We start from the raw sequence: 10,665 nt of genomic DNA, 5'->3' as shown, positions 1-10,665 counted from the left end.
TGTCAGACTTTATTTTGGGGGGCTCCAAAATCACTGCAGATGGTGACTGCAGTCATGAAATTAAAAGACGCTTACACCTTGGAAGGAAAGTCATGACCAACCTAGACAGCATATTAAAAAGCAGAGACATTACTTTGCCAACAAAGGTCCATCTAGTCAAGGCTATGGTTTTTCCAGTAGTCATGTATGGATGTGAGAGTTGGACTATAAAGAAAGCTGAGCACTGAAGAATTGATGCTTTTGAACTGTGGTGTTGGAGAAGACTCTTGAGAGTCCCTTGGACTGCAAGGAGATCCAACCAGTGGAGATCAGTCCTGGGTATTCATTGGAAGCACTGATGTTGCAGCTGAAACTCCGATACTTTTGCCACCTGATGTGAAGAGCTGACTCATTTGTAAAGACCCTGATGCTAGGAAAGATTAGGGGCAGGAGGAGAAGGGGCTGACAGAGGATGAGATGGTTGGATGGCATCACCAACTTGAGGGACATGGGTTTGGGTAAACTCTGGGAGTTGGTGATGGACAGGGAGGCCTGGTGTGCTGCGGTCCGTGGTGTCGCAAAGAGTTGGACACGACTGAGCAACTAGAACTGAACTGGTGGACTGAATTGTGTCCCTGTCCCCCACTAATTTGTATGCTGACTGCATTTGAAGATATGGCCCTTAGGGATTATGATTTAATTATGATTATGGTTAAATCAGGCCAAAAGGGTGGAACCCAAATCTAATATAACTAGTGACTTTATGGGGTGGCGAAGAGTCAGACATGACTGAGCGACTTCACTTTCACTTTTCACTTTCACGCATTGGAGAAGTAAATGGCAACCCACTCCAGTGTTCTTGCCTGGGGACGGAGGAGCCTGGTGGGAGGCCGTCTATGGGGTTGCACAGAGTCGGACATGACTGAAGTGACTTAGCAGCAGTGACTTTATAAGAAGAGGAAGAGATCCCAAAGATCTTTCTCTGTGTGCACGCACAGAGAAGAAGCAATCTGCAAACCAAGAGAGAGGCCCCACTGGAAACCAACGCTGTAGACACCCTGGCCTTGAACTCCTAGCCTCTAGAACTATGAGAAAATAGATGTCTGTCACTAAGCCACCCAGTCTTTTGTTATGGTAGCTTGAGCAGAGTGATACAGTAGGAAAATGAGAAAAGGGTCATCACAGTAGAGAGAGGGCAGAGATTATAGAAAAAGCAGGGGCAGGAGAAAGAAGAGGCTCAGTTCTTCATACTGTGCCTCTGGGACTTCAGGAGGGAGGTTCAGTGAATCTCCTAGAAAGCACAGCCCCTGGGTGTTGGTTCCGTCTCTATTTGTAAGGCGTTACTGCCACCCCATGGCCACATACTTAATCCAGTCATTCACTCATTCAGCTAATTTCTGTTGAGCCCTTGTTCTGTGACAAGAGAATATGAGTAAACACTGATTAACACCTACTATGTGCTAAGCTCTGTCTCATTGCTTTGCGAAGAAAAATTATTTAAGCTTCACCACAACCCTTTGGGTACTATTATCTCTTTCCTGGAGGAGGAAACTGAAATACTGAGAAATTCAGTAACTTGCCCAAGAGCCTTTAGCTCATAAGTGAGACTGTCATCTTGAGCCTGGGAGTCTGGCTCCAGAACACTTTATAGACATGTTCTTGGCCCTTAAAGTTTTTTCTTATTAAGAGATAAACAATCTAGAAAGGGCAGAGGAACCAGATATCAAATTGCCAGCTTTCACTGGGTCATAGGGAAAGCAAGGGGATTTCAGAAAAAACATATACTTCTGCTTCATTGACCACATGAAATCCTTTGACTGTGTGAATCACAACAAACTGGAAAATTCTTAAAGAGATGGGAACACCAGACCACCTTACCTGCCTCCTGAGAAATCTGTATGCGGGTCAAGAAGTAACAAAACCGGACATGGAAAAATGAACTGGTTCAAAATTGGGAAAGGAGTACGTCAAGGCTGTATATTGTCACTCGGCTTATTTAACTTCTATGCAGAGTACATCATGTGAAACGCTGGGCTGGGATAAAGCACAAGCTGGAATCAAGATTGCCAGGAGAAATATCAAAAGCCTCAGTTATGTAGATGATACCATTCTAATGGCAGAAAATGAAGAGGAATTAAAGAGCCACTTGAAGGTGAAAAGCAGAATGAAAAAGCTGGCTCAAAACTCAACATCTGTAAAACTAAGATCATGGCATACGGTCTCATTACTTCATGGCAAATGGAAGGGGAAGAAGTGGAAACAGTGACAGATTCTATTTTCTTGGCTCCAAAATCACTGTGGACAGTGACTGCAGCCATGAAATTAAAAGACGCTTGCTCCTTGGAAGGAAAGCTATGATGAACCTAGACAGCATACTAAAAAGCTGAGCAATCACTTTGCCAACAAAGGTCCATATAGTCAAAGCTATGATTTTTCCAGTAGTCATGTATGGATGTGAGAGTTGGACTGTGAAGAAGTCTGAGTGTTGAAGAATTGATGCTTTTGAATTGTGGTGCTGGAGAACACTCTTGAGAGTCCCTTGGAGTCAAGGAGATCAAACCAGTCCATCCTAAAGGAAATTAGTCCTTCATTGGAAGGACTGATGCTGAAGCTGAAACTCTAATACTTTGGCCACTTCATGAGAAGAGCCGACTCATTATAAAAGACCCTGATGCTGGGAAAGATTGAAGGTGAAAGGATACAGGGCAGCAGAGGATGAGATGGTTGGATGGCATCACTGACTCAAGGGACGTGAATTTGAGCAAACTCAGGGAGACAGTGAAGGACAGGGAAACCTGGCATGCTGCATTCTATGGGGTCACAAAAAGTCAGACACAGCTTAGTGACTGAACAACACAACAACAGCAACAACATAAAATTCTTACAATAAAAAATGTCAGCATATTGTTTTATTCCTTATAGATTCTATTGTTGCTTCACTGTCAAGAATCTTCCTCGTCACATTCAACTGACTCATTGTGTATCCGCTGGGTTAGGGCACTGGTCCAGACGGGAAGAGTTTTAAAAAATAGAAAGTCCACATTCCACAGGAGCTATTTTAGCAAGAGAGAGAGGGATGGGTCAAGAGATAAGTAGAAGGCAGAGCAGGAGAGGGGAGGGAGAGAGAGAAAGAAACTGGAGAGTTGAATTATCTAACAGGGCAGCCACTAGTCACTGCTTACATTCTAGCTAATTAAATTAGATTGAATTAAAAATTCAGTTTCTCAGTTATACTCAACACATCTCAGGTGCTCAATAGCCACATGTGGCTGCTGTTACTACATGTGGCTACCATCATGGACTGCATAAGTACAGAACATTGCCATCATCACAGAAAATTTCACTGGAGAGTTGTGCTGCAGATCCCTTATCCTGGAGAGTGGGGTCTTCCCCAGGGATAACCTGAGCATGGGTCACACAGTGACCTCACAGCTGGGAGCCTGTAGATCAGTGACAAAGTCGGAGAACAGAAGAGCAATAATCTCAAAGCAAAATAGACAGTGCCCCTCCTCCTCCTGACCCTACCAGGCTTGGGCTGAAAATGATGTCAAATCTCAATAGAACTCCTTTTTAAGGTGATGGGATAGAAGAAAGAGGGGTCCTGCTCCTCCCTTCCACTGGGTCCTAGAGCTGGTGGGTGGGTCTGTTGTTCATCCCTTCCACAAGTCTTCTTCTTGGCTGATGGATCCAGAAGGTAAGTGAAACCTCGCCTCCCAATCTCCACTTCGCTCAGGGGTCTTTGCTTGCAGTTGGTACTCCTTTAAGTTGTCCAGAAGCTGCCTGTCATTGCAAACTGAGCTGTTTAGGCCTCTAAGCTCTGGCCGTGCCCTTATGAAGACCTGACGGTGCTTGTTTCGGAACAGCTCTTTTTGTGTGTGACCATCATGTTTATTTGCCCATATGTGAGCCTCTGATTCTCCAGTGTGAATTTCCCCACTTGTGATAAACTGGTGGAGATAGATGATTCAGACAGGCTGGTAAAATCCAATTTTAATTTAGTCTAGAGAGAACCTTAAAAACAACACAGACACAAACACACAGAATTCGGTAGCACCTAAGCCAACTATTGCTCTGCCCCACTCTGCATCACTGCCTCACTAATTCCTTGTTTGGCATCTGTCCCTTCTCTTTCAATCCCACTCCAACCTGAGTCCCTTGATCATATCTTGCACCAAGTTCATTATCTTCCCTAAAGATGTCCCTGCTCTAGAACTATATTCAGTATTTCATAAGAGCCAATAATGAAAAAGAATCTGAAGAAGAATATATACATATGTGAAACAACTACATTTTAATTAAAAAAAAATGTCCCTGCTCTAGGCTCAGTCCCCTTCAAAACATTTTTCAACTAAATTCATTCAACAAATACTGAGCGTCTACTGCCCTCAAAGAATCATGGTCAAGTAGGGAGACATATTCATATAATGAAATAGATAGAGACATGTAGATATATAGTGGAATATATCTGATGGTTAGTGTTCCTTTGGTTGCAAATGATAGAAAACTCCAACTGGCATAATATGAAAAGGGACTTCATTGGCACATGAAGTCCATGAGTATATCTTGGATTTCAGTGGGTGTGATCCAGGAGGTCAAACAATGTCACCAGCAGACCTCTTCTCTTGCATTCCTTTCTTACTCTCTTTATTCTGGTGTCATTCTCAAACATAGCATGATGACAAGAAGGCTGCCGGCAGCTTTGGGCTTATGACGGGGATGTCTAATGCAGCAAATATTTGGTTTAAAAAAAAATACAACAACAACAACAACAAAATAAAGCTTTATCTTTCATGTGATCACTTATACAGATGACATTTTATAGCATATATAATCCCATTCCTTCTCATAAATGAATTGGCCTCTATCCAGTCACACCGTTGTCAAATGTGTTATCCCACGGTTACGCACTTTATAGGAAATGTAGTTTCTCATTCCGGCTTTTGTTTCCTAAGATCTAATCTTGCAGACTTGTTTTAGCAAAATGCTGCTCAGTGGAGCCCACCCAGCCTCATGAGACCACAATCTGACCCAAACAACCACAGAGAAAAGGAGCTTAACAGAATGTACACACAACCCACTCTGCCTGGGTATGGTTTGTAAATTTCAGGCTCTGAAATTGGGTCATTGGTCTTGTTATTTGTAGTCTCTGTGTTGTGTCTTCTTAACTAATTAATAAATATGTATACATTAGGGACTTTGGCCAGATGTTCTGATTATATTTTTTCTTTGGAAACTCTCCAAGCTCCACCCTGAAGAAACAAAGACCTTCCAAATGGTCTAAGCAAAAGGAAATATACCTTATTTGCAAGGCTTGGTGCAGTGGGAGAAAGAAAGGAAGTCAGAAAAAGGCTTGTGGTGTAGCCAGGGTACAGGGCAGTGCTCAAAAAGGATGTGCTCTGGGGTCTCACTGCCTGGGTTTGAGCCCCAGCTCTGGCTGTTCCAAACTGAGTGACTTGAGCAAATTACCTCTCAGAGCCTCGTTTACTCTGTAAAACAGGGGCGATAATAATGCTGACCTCATGGTAGTAGCCAGTCCCCAGCAACCCCCACCTCCTGCTTTTCCGGCTTTGTGCAGTTCCCTCTATCGTATCAGGGTTTTCTATGTGACCAATCAAACATTGCAAAGTGTTGGTATGTCACTTCAAGGCTCAACGATGCTAGCTTAAAGCTAGGAAGATAGCTGTCTAGTAGCTGCTAATTTCTCTTCCCCTAAGAGACAGGAAACCTCAATGAGTCCCTGCCTTGGTCATCAGACCAGAGTGGAGTGGACCCTCCCAGGGCACACAGGCATCTTGTGCAAAATGCAGTGGGCTCATTCTTTGGAAATGCATCCAGGGGTTCAAGAAGTGTGAGCTATTTTTCCGAAATTGCCTTTGGTCTCTGATTTTGCTCTTAACCACCAACCTCACTGGGAGTCCTTTCCCTTTCAACCTCCCTTCCAAACTTGACACATTCATCCAGGAAGGGGTTTCCAGAGTGGGCTGGACACACGCACATCGCAATCATGTGGGTTCGGGCGTCAAGCAGTAAATCTCGAATATTATTTATGTATTTGCTGTTTCACAGGCATGACTTCTGAGATATGATCATAAGCAATTATATCCTGTTCTTCTACTCTTCCTATAACTTCTTTCAGTGGGTAGTATCGCCCCTGTTAAAACCTCCTGCAGCCTCATGACTTTTCTAGACACTCAAGCTACTCAGAGTTCTAGAATCACATTCCACAAATTGCAACCTCAATGCAGAAGGTAGAATGTAGCTTAAATGAGCACCAGGAAAATGACAGAACTAAAGATTCTCCTACTCCAGGATAAAGTGGACACGTTGATCTGATGAACAAAACAATGATGATTAGTCAGATAAGAAGGTAGCCCCCCACCATGCCAAATCAACATTATTAAGATGGCTATTTTATTCATATTCATGGTCATTAACAATGAACCTTGCCCTTGATGTATTTCGCGCCTTTGTTATTTTTTAGTCACTAAGTCATGTCTGACTCTTTTGAAACCCCACGGACAGTAGCCCACCAGGCTCCTATGTCCATGGGGATTCTCCAAGCAAGAATCCTGGAATGGGTAGCGTTTTCCTTCTCCAGGGGATCTTCCCAACCCAGGGATCAAACACACTCTCCTGCACTGGCAAGCCGATTCTTTACTACTAAGCCACCTGGGAAGCCCCATTTTGTGCCTTAGATATTCATTAATTATATTAACACATGTAGAGAAGTTATGAATATTTACTGAAGGTGTGTCCCAAATTTTTATTGTTATTAGTAATTTAAAAATTTAGAGATCCCTGCTTTACGGTTCAATGCAAGCCTCACTGCTTCCAGGAAGGTGCCCACCGATCTTCCTATTGGATTCTACAGCATTTGCAGGCTGGTCCACCTGAGTGCCCTTTTATTAGTCAGCCTCCCACACTGGTCTTTGGCGGCTTCACTTTATCATCTCCGTTTTCCCAATAGGTGTATTAACTTCCCAGGCACAAGCAGGCGTCCGTGAGGCTTGATGCCCATGAAAGCTGGCTGATGATGTTGCCATGTTGTGGTTATGCCTGCTGCGAGTGCCCAGGTTTAGGAGTTCCGTGGTCTCTCCAAGTGAAGACCAAGATGTTGGGGGGATGTGTGTGCATGCTCAGACTGAGCAGCTGATTGAGTCAGTCGTGTTTAACTCTCTGCAGCCCTGTGGACTGTAGCCCACCAGGCTCCTCTGTCCATGGGATTCTCCAAGCCAAAATCCTGAAGTGGGTTGCCATTTCCTATTCCAAGGGATCTTCCCAACCCAGGGGTCTAAACTGAGTCTCCTAAGTCTCCTGCATCGGCAGGCAGGCAGGCAGGCAGATTCTTTACCACAAGGGCCTCTTGGGAAGCCCTAGGGGGAGGGAGTGAGGAGAAGGAAAATGGAAAAACACAGCAAAAGAATCTGGATGATCTGCCCTGTTTGATTCCTTAAAGATCAGAAAAGGACGGCTTTAAGACTTCCATACATCAAATCTATCACAAAATACCACTTAATTTCTAATTTTATATTATTCTAGTTTAATATTCTGCTCAGAAATAAACAGGAAGCATTTGAGGACTGAGAGATTGAAAAATTCTGGGAACCCAAACCGTCTTAGAGGAAGCAATCGCCTCTGCTTCTGTGACTGGGGCTTTTGTTTCTGCCCTTCTCCTTGTTCCTCGTCACCCCTCCATCCCCACCCCCATACCCTCGCTTCTTTACTCAGTCCACACCTGCTGAGGACCCAGTATGCTGTTTTGTACTGGTGCTTCAAGACAGTTAAAGTAGGCTTGGAAGAAGCTTGCCACCTTTATTACTTTGGGAACAGAGGGAGAGAGGTTGAAAAAAACAAATGCAAACTAACTGAAGGACAAGAAATATATACAGTTGATTCCCCTTATTTGTAGCAATTACGTTTCATAAAGTCACCTCAAGTACTGAATTAGTGAATCCTGGTCCCTGGCTCCCAGGAGAAATACAGTAGGGTCCCGAGAGCCTTGGACCATAACATTTTCATCAGTCAGTCAATAGGTAAGCTTGCTTTATGTGTGTTTTTGTCTAAAGGTACCTGTACTCCTACAAATACCATACAGCTTCATTAACCCTGAACTAACAGCTGACAGCATGTGAACTGTGCTGAGCGAAGACCTGAGTGAAGCTAACCTGTGTACATTGCCTGTGGGGCACATCACAGCTTTCTCATGTTTAGGGACACTAGACACCATTCCAGCATGAGCTTGGAGGGCTTCGTTTTAAACAGTGGAATCACCAACAAAATGCATGAAAATGTGAAAAACGTGTCATTAAATAGCCTACGAAACTGACACATGTTCACAGTATAGCAACAGAAGCAAGAAGGCTAAGCTCAACCTCAGCTGCACAACTTGAAATTTCCACAGCTCTGGGCATACACAGATGACCACAAGTGTTGATTTGTGGGTAAAAAATAAATTCTAGTGAGTAGACAAATTCAGAAACATGAAATCTGCCATTAATGAGGGTTGACTGTGTGTGTGTGTGTGTGTGTGTGTGTGTGTGTGTGTGTGTGTGTGTAAAACTTGCATTGAGAAAATGTAAGGACCCAAAGAAAAAGGAAAATACTTTGGGAAAATATTCGTGGAGGAAGCGGGTGGTGAAGAGAGGTGAGAAAAGGGGATTTTCTAGGAACCTGATGAGGACAGCTAACCATGGTGAAGTGTGTCTAGGAGCCAAGAGGAAGCGGCTTGAAAGGGTGGTGGGAACCAGATGGAGGAGGAAGTCCACACCTCAGCTTGAGAAATAATCAAGGCACCTCTGCTGGAGAAGGTGAAAAGCAAGTCAACTATGGGAGCTTACTTGAGTTGCTCAACTCCAAATACTAAGTAAGAGAGGCCTTTCAAAAGAGATGACAAAATAAGAGTTACTTCCTCAAACAGATTTGTAGATGAGAAAAATGTTTAGAAAGAAAGCCTGTGAGAGGATGGGGGAAAGTCTTTGGTCAACACATATATCACCAGCAGGTAGTAATAGCCTGCTCTGTTGGCAAAGCAAGAGAAAATGGGCTCAAAGTCAACCAATAAGAGGCAGAAATACTTTTGAAAGCATGCTTTAGAAAATGCTTTTGAAAACACAACCCTGTAGACACTTGTCAAATCCCACTCATTCTTTAGAACAAAAGGTGGAAGTACCTGTTCTGATGAAATACCACTGGCTACTTTGTCGGAAAAGTATAACTAGACCTGGAATCTCTGAGTCAGGAAAAATTCCAGTAGAGCTGAACTTTGCAATCAGTCACACCTAGAAAAGAAACAGAAGTGACTGAGGGGACAGTGAAGTATGATTTGATCCAGTACTTGTGATAGCAACCATGGTTCTTGGCCTTCTCCAATCAATAGAAATTGGCTAGAGGCCAGACAAGAAATTCAGGCAAGGATTTCTGGCTGGAGGGGTGGCTTAGCTGGTTTTCCAACCCCTTAGGTAGTATTGTATGCAGGGGGGACATTCCCAGTACCCATATTTTGTACCCTGCTCTTCAGAAATGTCTTTGTATCTTTTGCTCCAGAATTTGCCTCAACTGTGTGCACGGAGTTAATTTTAATTTCCTGTAGTTTCTTTGTATTTTGTAGCTCAAGGAGAGGCATGTACAGGTGCAAGCTTTGCAGCATTGCAGCAAAGGGCCCCAGGTTCCAGCCTGTCTCACTTGCAAAGAAATCTTTTTCTTATAACTGGAAAACACCTTTCCCCATGCCTGATCTATGAGTTGAGATCCTGGGTTGCCCCAATGACTGATTTTTGGCTTGGTACAAGGGTCCCAAAGGAAATTTCTGGAAAAATGCTGTCCAAACTTAAAAGCAGCACATCAAAACTTAGCTATAATGTGTTCACCAGAGACATGTTCTGGAATTGTCCCAAGCAGTATTAAGTCCCAGAACTGAAAATCACTCTAATGTGCATCCATAGTAGAATGGATAAGTAAATCATGGTCTGTCCACACGTGTCATACCACACAGCAATGAGAACTCACAACAGTGTGGAGGGTCCACAAATGTGAGCTGCAGAAGTCAGGCTCAAGAGGACCTCTCCTGCATGTTTCCATTTGGCTCAGTGGTAAGGAATACGAGTGCCAATACAGGAGATGCAGCTTTGATCCCTGGGTTGGGAAGAGTCCCTGGAGAGGGAAATGGCAACCCACTCCAGTATTCTTGCCTGGGAAATCCCATGGACAGAGGAGCCTGGCAGTCCCCAGGGTTACAAAAGAGTCAGACACGACTTATCAACTAAACAACAAAAGGAAATATAAAGAGCTCAACAGTAGAAGGAATGAGTTATTGCAATTCAGGCAGCAGTTATCCCTGGGGAGTGAGATTTATAGAGACTGGAAGGGAATTTGACAAGGCATCTGGTGGCGGGGGAGGGGTGAGTGGTCAGGCTCTGTGTCTCATCTAGCTGCTGTTTGCACTGGGTGTGTTCAGTTCAAGTTCAGAGGGTAATGTACTTATTTTCTTAATTGAAGTCTAATTGCTTTATAGCACTGCGTTAGTTTCTGCTGTACAATAACAAGAACCAACTATATGTATGCACATATCCCCTCTCTCTTGAGCCTCCCTCCCACCCACCCCATGCCACCTCTCTGGGTCATCACAGAGCATTGAGTTGAGCTCCTTGTGTTATACAGCAGCTCCCTACTAGCTATTTATTTTACACC

This window comes from Capra hircus, chromosome 5 (genome assembly GCF_001704415.2).
Source record: "Capra hircus breed San Clemente chromosome 5, ASM170441v1, whole genome shotgun sequence".
Classification (NCBI taxonomy): domain Eukaryota; kingdom Metazoa; phylum Chordata; class Mammalia; order Artiodactyla; family Bovidae; genus Capra; species Capra hircus.
Note: the sequence above shows the minus strand (reverse complement) of the source record.